This window comes from Bos taurus, chromosome 12, assembly GCF_002263795.3.
Source record: "Bos taurus isolate L1 Dominette 01449 registration number 42190680 breed Hereford chromosome 12, ARS-UCD2.0, whole genome shotgun sequence".
Lineage (NCBI taxonomy): Eukaryota > Metazoa > Chordata > Mammalia > Artiodactyla > Bovidae > Bos > Bos taurus.
In genome coordinates, this window is record NC_037339.1 from 3,472,878 (window position 1) to 3,484,552 (window position 11,675).

At 40.6% G+C, this 11,675-nt stretch overlaps 1 pseudogene; it reads right to left on the reverse strand.

The window, feature by feature from the left end:
• Nucleotides 1-956: 956 nt before the first annotated feature.
• On the reverse strand, nt 957-11,222 carry LOC112449024 (UPF0235 protein C15orf40 homolog; annotated as a pseudogene).
• Between the last annotated feature and the right edge of the window lie 453 nt (nt 11,223-11,675).

Sequence of the window (11,675 nt, forward strand, 5' to 3'; positions counted from 1 at the left end):
GTTGTTTCTAAAGTTATTACCTACATGAGCCATGTTGCCTAGCTGGATGTCACTAATTTCTTATTCCTTTGTAAAATCATCTGTTTGCTTCAGATCTTGACCTTTGTGTTTTATAGTTATGTGCTTCTTGCAAAGTGAAGTGAAGTAAAAGTCGCTCTGTCGTGTCCAACTCTGTGTGATCCCGTGGAGTATACAATCCATGGAATTCTCTAGGCCAGAATACTGGAGTGGGTACCTGTTCCCTTCTCCAGGGAATCTTACCAACCCGGGGATTGAACCCAGGTCTCCCACACTGCAGGCACATTCCTTACCAGCTGAACCACCAGGGAAGCCCAAGAATACTCGACTGGGTAGCCTATCCCTTCTCCAGTGGATCTTTTTGACCCAGGAATTGAACCAGGGTCTCCTGCATAATAGGTGGATTCTTTACCAGCTGAGCTACCAGGGAAGCCATTTACATAAGCATTTTAAAATATAAAGTGACACTATGAAGCAGTGTGACAGGTTTCCTCTGTCACTTTTAAACTGGATTAGAAGGTAGTCCCCAGGATTCCAGTAATGCTGTGGAAATATTACCATTTTAATTTACAACCAGGATAAAGTGCATTCAGCGAGGAGCCAAGGGATCCAAGTTCTAGTTGCCATCTTGCACCGAGTGATCCTGAATACTCTCAACTTCTGAAGTCAGAAGCCTCATCACAAAATGAAAGGGGCTGAATCAGGCCATCCTAAATATCCTTTCTGGCTCTGTACTTTGTAATTCTGTAAAATCAGGGTAACATGTCCCAAGCTGTTTGGGAACAGGGATTTGAGAACCTAAGTTCCATGTCCAGTACTTTTAATCTTCATACTTCTTTTTTGAGTCCTGTTCTTATTAAATTTATCTGTCTATTCTGTGTATTTAAGTATATTTTAACAGTCTCTCCATCATTAGCAATAAAAAAAGTTTCTCAAAGACGTACTTTGCGTGTCTTGCTTTTATTTATTTTCAACTTGCTTTTTCAGTTTCTCCAAGATCTCTTCTGGAGGTGTGGAGGCCAAAAGCCTGACCACTTTTTCAGGAGATTTACCGCCCTTATCCAAAACCACATCACTCTTCCCGAGTTCTAAGACCTTGGAAAGACAGAGGTACAGCTCTGCGTTGGCCTCTCCCTCGGTCGGAGGCGCTGTGATGTCTACACTCACAGCCTCGGTTGTCACGTCTGTCACCGGCATTTTGTTTGGAACCAGCTTTGGCATGGATGGCTATGGTGACACGCCTTTACACGCCTTTACACGCCTTTACACGCCAGTCGCTGCAGGACCTGAGGGGAAAGTGGTCTTTCTGGCTCCCTGCTCTGGCTTTTAGCCCACCGGCCCACGTCTCTCCCGCGCTCTACAACCCGCATCACTGTGCCCACCATCCCGCAGCCACGGGAACTGCCGCGGGCCTGTTCGTTGCTCCAGCTTCCTTAGGCGTGTCGGCGCCAAAGGGGCCCGGGTGACAGCCCGAGAACCAGATCAGCTTCGAGCAGCCTCAGCCCCTGGCCTCACCGCGGCATCCGGCCAAGGAGGTGCTTCCTGCAGAGCTGATTCCATTCACTCATCCAATTGTGCATCCACACCAAGTAAGCCAATCAGTGCCTTTCCTCTGGAGGTAGGCTGGAGCTTATGTCGTAAATGACCCAACTGTACTGAAAGGAGAGTTTGGAGTGAAAAACCTATGAAACAGAAAGCAAGCTTCCTCGGGTGTTGCTGGCAGCCATTTTAGAACCATGAGGAAAACACTTAGGATGGAATCGACCCTGCTGATGGAAGATGAAATAAGAAATTTCCTGGATAATATCTCTAAAGCACTAACCCTAATGTATTTTTGGATTGTTATGGTTAAAATAATTATATTTGTTTAACTGAGCCCGTTTGAGTAGAGGTGTTTATTACTTCAGTGAAACACTTTCTGACAGCTCCATTGTGTAACACTCCTAGACTCTTCAGCCCCAGTAACATGACACCTGCCATCTGCTGAAAGATCCTTCTAACCCCAACTGTCTGATAATTTAGGGATAAGATCATAGACTGATGGATCTAAGTGTTGTTTCCTCCAACAACATTTGACTCTTTGATATTTGATTATTTTCTATATCATCGAGTGGACATCCTTTCAAGATGATACGTTTTATCTTTGAGAAGCACAACTCTAAAGAGTTTTTTTTTTTTTTAAATTGAGCCAAGAAAGATAGATCACTATGCTAAGAACTCTTAGTAAACTGTCATTTAATCTTCAGACCCACCGTATAAAGAATGTTACTGTTGCTGTTGTTTTTAAGACATATTATAGAGTTAAGGAAATAAAAGCTTTGAAGAATGAAGTTGTCCATGGCTACAAAAAGGTAAAAACAGCACAGTTTATACACAGTTCTGTCAGATTCCCAAGCTGATTGATGTTCTTTGTAATTATTTTTAAATATGGTATCAAACCAGTTACTAATTCATTTTCTTTCTTTTTTTTTCTTTTACAGAGCATCTACTATTACATCCCTCCTTAATTTCCATTCTACATGAGAATCTTTGTCAATTGCTTTGATAAACACTGAGATACTATGTCTGTCATAATTTTTTTCCCATCACAATTCTAATAACTTAGCAGAAAAGATTCTTCTGATAGAATTTATAGTAAGATAAGTGATTTATCTTTGAGGTGGACAGCTGGAAGGAGAAGTCGGGGACAAGATCCAATAACCTCACACTTGATTTGAAACAAGATAAACATATAGAAAGGGTGTAAGTGTGTGTGTATGTATTTGTGTGTGAGAGTGAGCGAGAGATACTGTGAGTATGTGAATGAGTTTGTGACTGTATTTGTGTGCATGCATGCAAGAATATTGGAGCTAGCAAGAATCACCCTCTATCTTGTCTTTTCCAAATTTAATAGTTCAAATGTATATCCAGAAATGTCCAGGTTTTTCTCCCTTTTTATTGTCTTTACATGGAAATGAACAGACTAGCAAATCTGAAGTTGCAAGCATAGGCCAAGAAAGATTCAGAATTAGTTTCTCTCTCTTATACCCTAAATTAGCTGAGAAGTGTCAGACTGTTTCCACAAATTGGCTGAAATTTCCACAAATTATTTTTGAAAGCAGTAAGTATTCCAGCTTTTCCATCCCCTTTCAGAGTTCATTTTCAGCCCCCAGACAGCTTGCTGAGCCAATCTGCTGGGTCCTAGTCCTATTGTCTGTCCTCAATACATTGCAAGAATTTCCCCCATGTTGCATTCCCCAGACTTCTATTGCGGCATTGACTCTCCGTGTCAGTTGTAAAATTCAGCTCCTCTGGCCTGCAACTTGCCTTGTATCTCACGTCTTTGGTCAGGTCCCACACTTTATTCTGTGTAGGTTAATTCTTGCCATCCCTTCAGCTTACCTTGAAGTCAAAGTGGGTAAGTGATTAATGGTGATCCAAAGCCAATTAGGAGCTTCCCAGGTGATGCTAATGGTAAAGATCCTGTCTACCAATGCAGGAGACCTAAGAGTCACTGGGAGCTTGGGGTTAGCTTTAAAAACTGGAATACCAAACAGAAAAAAATGTAGAAACCCAGGCATATTCACTGGCCTAACATGGACAATTTAAGAAAACGCTACAGCTTTGGGATAAGAGTAGAGACATGGAGATACATCAATTTTTATTATCCAAAGATAAAAATGAAATCCTGGTTAAAGAGATTGAAGAAGAAATGATCTTTTAATATGTATATATTATCTATTAACAGGGTATGATGGTTCACAAACAGGGGCCCTACCTCACCCTGTTTGAATATCATAATTATCATGATATTCATTAGCCTGAAGTTCTATTTCTTGATTACTGGAATAGCTCTTTTTATACTTCAGGGTGTCTACTTTTCAGCTGTGAGACTCTGAAAAAATTACACTTGACCCTTGAACCATGTGAGGGTTAGGGGCACTGACCCTCCATGCAGTTGGAAGTCCAAATATAACTTATAGTTGGCCCTCCATATCCACAAGTATCAGTATTTACTATTGAAGAAAGTCCCCATGAAAGTGGGCCTGTGCAGTTGAAACCCCTGAGTTCAAGGGCCAAGTGTACTCATCTTTTCTGTGCTTCACTTTTGTCATCTATAAAGTGAAAGTGAAGTCGCTCAGTTGTGTCCGACTCTGCAACCCCATGGACTGTAGCCTACCAGGCTCTTCCATCCATGGGATTCTCCAGGCAAGAATACTGGAGTGGATTGCCATTGCCTTCTCCAGGAGATCTTCCCGACCCAGGGATCAAACCCGGGTCTCCCTCATTGCAGGCAGATGCTTTACCACCTGAGCCACCAGGGAAGCTTTGTCATCTATAAAGAGGACTAAAAAAGTGCACAACTCTCTGTGTGCTTTGTTTTCTTGGTTGTCTACCAGCTCTAGGAAGCAGAAAGTGAAGTTTGGGAAACTTGAGTAAATTGTTCAAGGTTAAATAGGTAAAAAGTGGCCAATTAGAGTCAACACCGGCCTTTTGAATATCAAGGCTGTGGTGGTAATTACATTCTAAGTGATTGGAACTCACTCCCTGACATACTCTATCCTTTATGTGTTTAGCTCTAGGATGATATCATGTTACTTAATCCTTCTGTGTTTTACTTTTTTCATCCTAAAATCAGGATGACTGGACTTTCCTTAAAATAATTTTACAAGGAGTAAATAAATTACATTAGTTGACAGTTCTCCAGAGAAACATAACCAAGACCTTTATTATAAGGAACTGCTTAACATAATCATGGAGCTTGAGGAACCTCAAGATCTGCAGTCAACGAGTCAGAGACCCAGAAGACCCAGAACTGTAGTTTCATTTGTGTTCAAAGGCCTGAGAACCAGGGATGCTGAGAGTGTGAGTTCCCATCTGAGGGCAGAAAATGGATGTCCCAGCTCCAGCAATCAGGAAGGAGAGGTTCCCTCTTCCTCAGCATTTCTGTTCCACTCAGGCCTTCAGTTGATTGTATGAGGGCCACAGACGTTAAAGAGGGCAGTCTGCTTTACTCAGTCTTCAGATTCATATGTTAATCTTATCCAGAAAGACCCAGAATACTGTCTGACCAACTTCTGGGCGCCTTGTGGTCCAGTCATTAATATTTATGAAGCTCTTTGTACAGTGCTTGGTGCAGGATGAGAGATGGGAACTGTCAGTTTTACCTAACAGCATGAAGTTCACAAGTCCTGAAAGAATGAATCAAAAACAAAGGGTGTAAGCAGTACGTGCTTTCAAGTTACTTTATATAAGAGAGGACATTCTACCTTTGGAAAAGCCTCAGTGAATTATTTTATGTGTGTCTCATTCAGATGTCTGTATGTTTAACTGGCTAATTTGGCTCTGCTCTCATCACTAGTTTGAGCCTGACTCTGAATCTTCATTGAACACATTTTTTCCATCCTATATAGCTTTCAGTTATCCGCCTGTTCTCAATTCAGCATTGTTCTCTGTTGGACCAGTTTGGTCGCATTCTAGGTGCTCGCTTGTCTAAACTGGTGTCCCGATCATTCCTTCAACAGCTGCCTGAGCATTTTCTTCTTCTTTTTTTTAGAATCATAAGATCATTTTATTATAAGGTTATCCCACAAATTATTATTCTCTTAATTAACCCCAAGCCAATAAAACAGAAATATCTGCTGATCTGTGATGATGCCCGTCAATGGGTAATGCCAGGTTCTTCAGCAGTTTCAAAGAAACAAAAAGTAGGCAGTTTCTCTCCTTATTGGCAGTTCCCAAAGATACTGGCAGGGGTGTTCATCATTATGACTACAGCAGCCTCTTTTTAAGATGGTGTAGTTCCAGTGACTGACAGAATCTAATGACAGTTATTTTTGATTTCAGCACTGGTGGTCATTGCCAGACATAAAGGTTCCTAATGTTGATTTCAGTCTGTGATTTTGTAGGTCCCTTGCCATGTCCCTTTGGTGTATTTCACTTCCCCAAGCAGTGTTTAAGTCTTTAAATAACTGAACATCACAGTGTAACCACCTCTGTGTCATATACAGAGGCTGTGGGATTTTTGACCACAAGGATGATAGGAAATCACACTGAAGCTCCTAAAGCAAGTCTACATCCATGTCACTTCTTTGCTAAAAGATCTACAATCATGCTCCATTGCTTACAGATGAAGGCCTGACACATTGACATGAGATTGTTGTTGTAGTCACTCAGTCGTGTCCAACTCTTTGTGACCCCACGGACTGCAGAACACCAGGCTTCCCTGTCCTTCACCATCTCCTGGAGCTTGCTCAGACTCATGTCCATTGAATCAGTGATGCCATTCAACCATCTCATTCTGTGTCATCCCCTTCTCCTGTATTCAATCTTTCCCAGCATCAGGGTCTTTTCCAATGAGTCACTTCTTCGCATCAGATGGCCAACGTATTGGAGCTTCAGTTTCAGTCCTTCCAATAAATATTCAGAATTGATTTCCTTTAGTATTGACTGGTTTGATCAACTTGCAGTCCAAGGGACTCTCAAGAGTCTTCTCAAACAGCACAGGTCAAAAGCATCAATTCTTTGGCATTCAGCCTTTATGGTCCAACTCTCACATCCATAGATGACTACTGCAAAAACCATAGCTTTGACTAGAGGGACCTTTGTTGGTAAAGTAATGTCTCTGCTTTTCAATAAGCTGTCTAGGTTTGTCATAGCTTTTCTTCCAAGGAGCAAGCATCTTTTAATTTTATGGCTGCAGTCACCATCTGCAGTGATTTTGGAGCCCAAGAAAATGAAGTCTGTCAGTATTTCCATTGTTTCCATATGTATTTGCCATGAAGTGATGGGACCAGATACCATGATCTTAGTTTCTTGAATGTTGAGTTTCAGGCCTGCTTTTTCACTCTCCCCTTTCACTTTCATCAAGAGGCTCTTTAGTTCCTCTTAGCTTTCTGCCATAAGGGAGGTATCATCTGCATATCTGAGGTTATTGATTTCTCCCAGCAATCTTGATCCCAGCTTGTGCTTCATTTAGCCTGGCACTTCTCATGATGTACTCTGCATGTAAGTTAAATAAGCAGGGTGGCAATATACAAACTTGATGTACTCCTTTCCGAATTTGGAACCAGTCCATTGTTCCAGGAACATTGTTCCTGTTCCATTTGAACCAGGTCTGGTTCAAAGTGTTGCTTCTTGATCTACATACAGGTTTCTCAGGAGACAGATAAGGTGGTGGGTACTCTGGTATTCCCATCTCTTAAAGAATTTTCCACAGTTTGTTTGACCTGAAATAGAAGGTTTCAAAATTTGAGGCCTCACATTGACTTTCCAACTTGATTTTCAATCTCTTTCACATCCATCTTACAACCTCTCACTGAAATCTCTCTTCCTTCCTTGTTTACTAAACTAAGCAATTCTTTACTTACTCAGGCATGTCCAGCTCTTTGCAACCCCATGGACTGTAGCCCGCCAGGTCAGGCTCCTCTGCCCTTGGAAACTTCCAGGCAAGAATACTGGAGTGGATTGCCATTTCCTTCTACAAGCAATCTTCCCAACCCTAGGATCAAACCTGCATGTCGTGCATTGCAAGTAGATTTATTTATTTATTTAGTTTTACTGTTGAGCTACCTATGGAAGCCCATAAACTAATACCTAGCCTTTAATATTTTGCTCAAATATCATTCTTTTGCACTCCCCCAGGTAATGTGACTTGCTATTTTGTATATTTCGTATCTCTTAATACATTGGAAAAACCCTTTTTTATCCACACCATGTAGTTTAGCATTATATTATTATAAATACATGCACTTATATTTATATCTGAGTCTGTTTGGATCTTCTCAAGGATAAATGTTGCATTCTGCCTACATACATTTGATCATCCTCTCTCTCATTATAGATATCTTGTGCCTGTTAAAATAGTGGGCATATAATAAATGTTCCTTAAATATATGTTGAGCACTTGTAGTCCATGGGGTCGCAAAGAGTCGGACACGACTGAGTGACGGAACTGAACTGAGCGCTTGTATCCTGGGCTCCCCGTGTTGTTCAGTCCCTCAGTTGTGTCCACCTGTTTGCAGCCTCATGGACGGCAGCACGCCAGGTTTCCTTGTCCTTCACCATCTCCTGAAGTGTGCTCAAACCCTTGTCCATCGAGTTGGTGATGCCATCCAACCATCTCATCTTTTGTCATCCCCTTCTCCTGACTTCAGTCTTTCCCGGCATCAGGATCTTTTCCAATGAGCAGGCTCTTCACATCAGGTGGCCAAAGTACTGGAGCTTCAGCTTCAGCATCAGTCCTTCCAATGAACATTCATGGACTCCCTTATTCTCTCTTTTTTAAATTCACTGACCACCCTGTCCTCTTCCTCCATTTACTTCATTCCTTGCATTACTGTGTCAATCTGGTATTGCTTCTGGAGGTTTCCAGAGGGCTCCTTCAAACATCAGAACTTGCATTTATCAACCACTTTTCCAAATCCTCCCCTAACCAGTGGTTGGGAGTGATGGAGATAAGGACGTGGCAAGAAAGTTTTGCACAAACATTGAGAAGGAATCCTTAATATCACACCTGTTTGGCCCTTCAGGGTATTAGAAGCAGTGAAAAGCACTTTAACACTTTCTGAATTGTCCTTCTGTGAACTTCAGTACAGACAGAAGTCTCAGTAAACATGTGTAGATGCAACTTACTTCTTCCTCCTTATTTGTTCATTTTTCAAAATGTGTAAATAAAAACTGTGATCACAGTGGAAAATTGTGAAGATAAGCATTTTCCCCCTCAAAAACTCTGGTCAAGGAAAAAACAACAATAACAACTACTGTGCATTGTGCACTTGCTGTGTGTCAGACACACATGCTGACTGATTTATATACTGTCTTCTCTAGTAAACTAAGCCTGTGAGTGGGCAGTTTAGGAGTCCCATTTAACAGGTACTTACGTACAGAAGACCTGGTGCTTACTGAGACTGAGGAACGTGCCAGACTCACAAACACAGGGAACAAACTTATGGTTATGAAAGGGGGAGGGGCTAGGAGAGGGATAAATTAAGAGTTTGGGATTAGCAGATACAAACTGCTGTATATAATACAGATAAATAACAAAGACCTTCTATATAACACAGGGAAATATATGCAATATCTTATAATAAATAGTAATGGAAAAGAATATGAAAAATAGTATGTATGCATAACTGGATCACTTTGCTGTGCACATGAAGCTAACAAAACCTTGTAAATCAATTATACTTCAATTTTTTAAAAAAGAGAAACATGCCACAGCTGTAGAGGAAGAGAGTATCTGTTATCTTGAGATTTGATTTATTTTGAAACAATGTTGACAATAGATGTAGTCTGCTGTTTTTTAAGCATAAACATTAAAGAAAATAATACAACTGCAAGAAAAAGGATGCAACTGCTGTGTTCTTAGCTTCAGATCAGATCAGTTGCTCAGTCGTGTCCAACTCTGTGACCCCATGAATTGCAGCACGCCAGGCCTCCCTGTCCATCACCAACTCCCGGAGTTCACTGAGACTCATGTCCATCGAGTCAGCGATGCCATCCAGCCATCTCATTCTCTGTAGACTGTCTTGATCAAGGTTGCCAATGATGGGTTAAAGGAGCAGGAGATTTGTGTCACAGCTTGTTTGCTCACTAAATTAGCCATTAAGGTCTTTATATGAAATGTCTGCCTCCCTGGGTATTACACATCTGTCATGTGAAGGTGGTAAGACAAGAAAAGTAATAGAGTCTACAAGGATAGGAAAAAGTTAATTTCACCGTGGCTCCCTTTGTAGTGCAAGTTCCTTGATTTAAGATCCGAGGCACTTCAAAAGCATTGTGAATTTGGAGAAGTAATACATCAGCTAAAATCTAGAGGCTTAAGACTTGCACTTCTTCACCCCATCAGGCTTTGTGTGATATGTAACAGAAAATGTCTTTTCATTAGTAGAGTTGATAAAATTAAAACTTTTCTTGATTAATATTCTCTTGCGAAAATCAGTTACTGCCATGGATTTACACTGCAGATTTGCCATAGCAGTTCTAATTTCTTTTGTGCTGAAGATTCAGCTGATACAGATTTTATTTAATAAGGATAATTGTTGTTGAAGGACTGAGTTGGTTAATATTCCTGAGGTATCTCTGCTTGCAAATCTAAAAAAAAGTTAGAATCTCTGCTACTTGACAATGACCTTCAGTGATATTATGGGGCTTTTTACAAGTCTCGTTCAGGGAGCTGGTGCAGGGAACAGGCTGTCGCATTGTTGCAGGCAATGCAGTGTGTAGCAAAGGTACATGCCAGATAACTGAATTAAATCCTGAAAAAGAACACAGAAGTTTCTGCTATTCCACTTAGCTTTTCAAACTGGCTCTTTGTAATAATATGTCTGTGAATGCATTTAATCTCATCCAGAAATCAAGTTTATTTTTGCATTCTTATGTAAAATATTTTTAGATGTAACTTTTTTTATCCCTGTATGGTAAATTAACCCTATCAAGGCACATTTGTTGCAATGGAACAGCTAATTCACAGGTGCTGCATGAGACTGGACTCATTTCCCATAATAGATCACTGGCTTTTCTCTTCATCATCTGGCCCCATTTCTAGTCTCCTCTCTCATTCTCTAATTTTGATCATTTCTTTCTATAGCTTCTTCTGAAGAAAAGTGTATTTTTCCCAAAGGCAGATTTATGAAAGGAAGAATGATTAATTCTTCAAAGGAAGGCTAACTTTTAAGATGAGTTATTTATAATATTTTGAAGGATATCTAAAGCTTGTGATCAATTATCTTAAATCCTTAGATATATAACAATCAGGTAAGGGAAAAAAAATGTGTGCATTAGGTAGGAAAACATGACTTTTTCTTGACAAATTCACTCCAAACTAGATTTGTTCTTATTTTGTAGAATCAAGCATTCTTATTTTCTCTTCCAAGGAGGGTCAAATATACTCTTTTAGGGAGGAGAGAACCTTGAATTTACCTCCCAATTTATCATTTAAATAGGGAATTGAGATTCATTAAAGAAATCAGCTTTTCTGTGGCAATCCATATTTGAGGGGGAGTTCTTGAAGAGGCGTTTTCTGTATTATTTTAAAAGCTAACATTATTTCTCTGTTTGTAGGGCCTGTCTTCTCCTATCAGGTCACCCAGGTTGTAACTTTGTGTTAATAATAAGCATATTTTCTTTTCCCACTGAACTTCCTGAAGCAGTTTTTCTTCAAAAGCAGAGGATGTACGTTGACTACCTACAGTAGTCTTACCAAGAAGCTCCTCAGGGCTCATGGTCAATACATTTTTGAGTTAACCTCTTTGGAGTCCCCTGAAAGGCTGATAAAAGCAATAGACTCTCCTGAGTTCATGTTGATATCACGCTTACATATTTTGAACACTACTTCAGGAAGTCCATCTTCAGAAGGCTATCTTTGAACTCCAACTAGGAACTGCCATTTCAGGACTTGGTTCAGCCTAGAGTGGGGTCCTACACTGGGTTCAGTCTAGAGTGAGGTCCCAGGATGTCTTATCTGGAGTATTATTGAGCAAGAAGGAGGAGGAATTAAAAGAATGTCATTAAATATCAAGTAACGCCATGCTGTTGCTGCTGTTGTTCAGTCACTAAGTCATATCCAACACTTTGGGATCCCCATGGACTGCAGCACGCCTGGTCTCCCTATCCTTCACTATCTCCAGGAGTTTGTTCAAACTCATGTTCATTGAGTCAGTGATACCATCCAACCA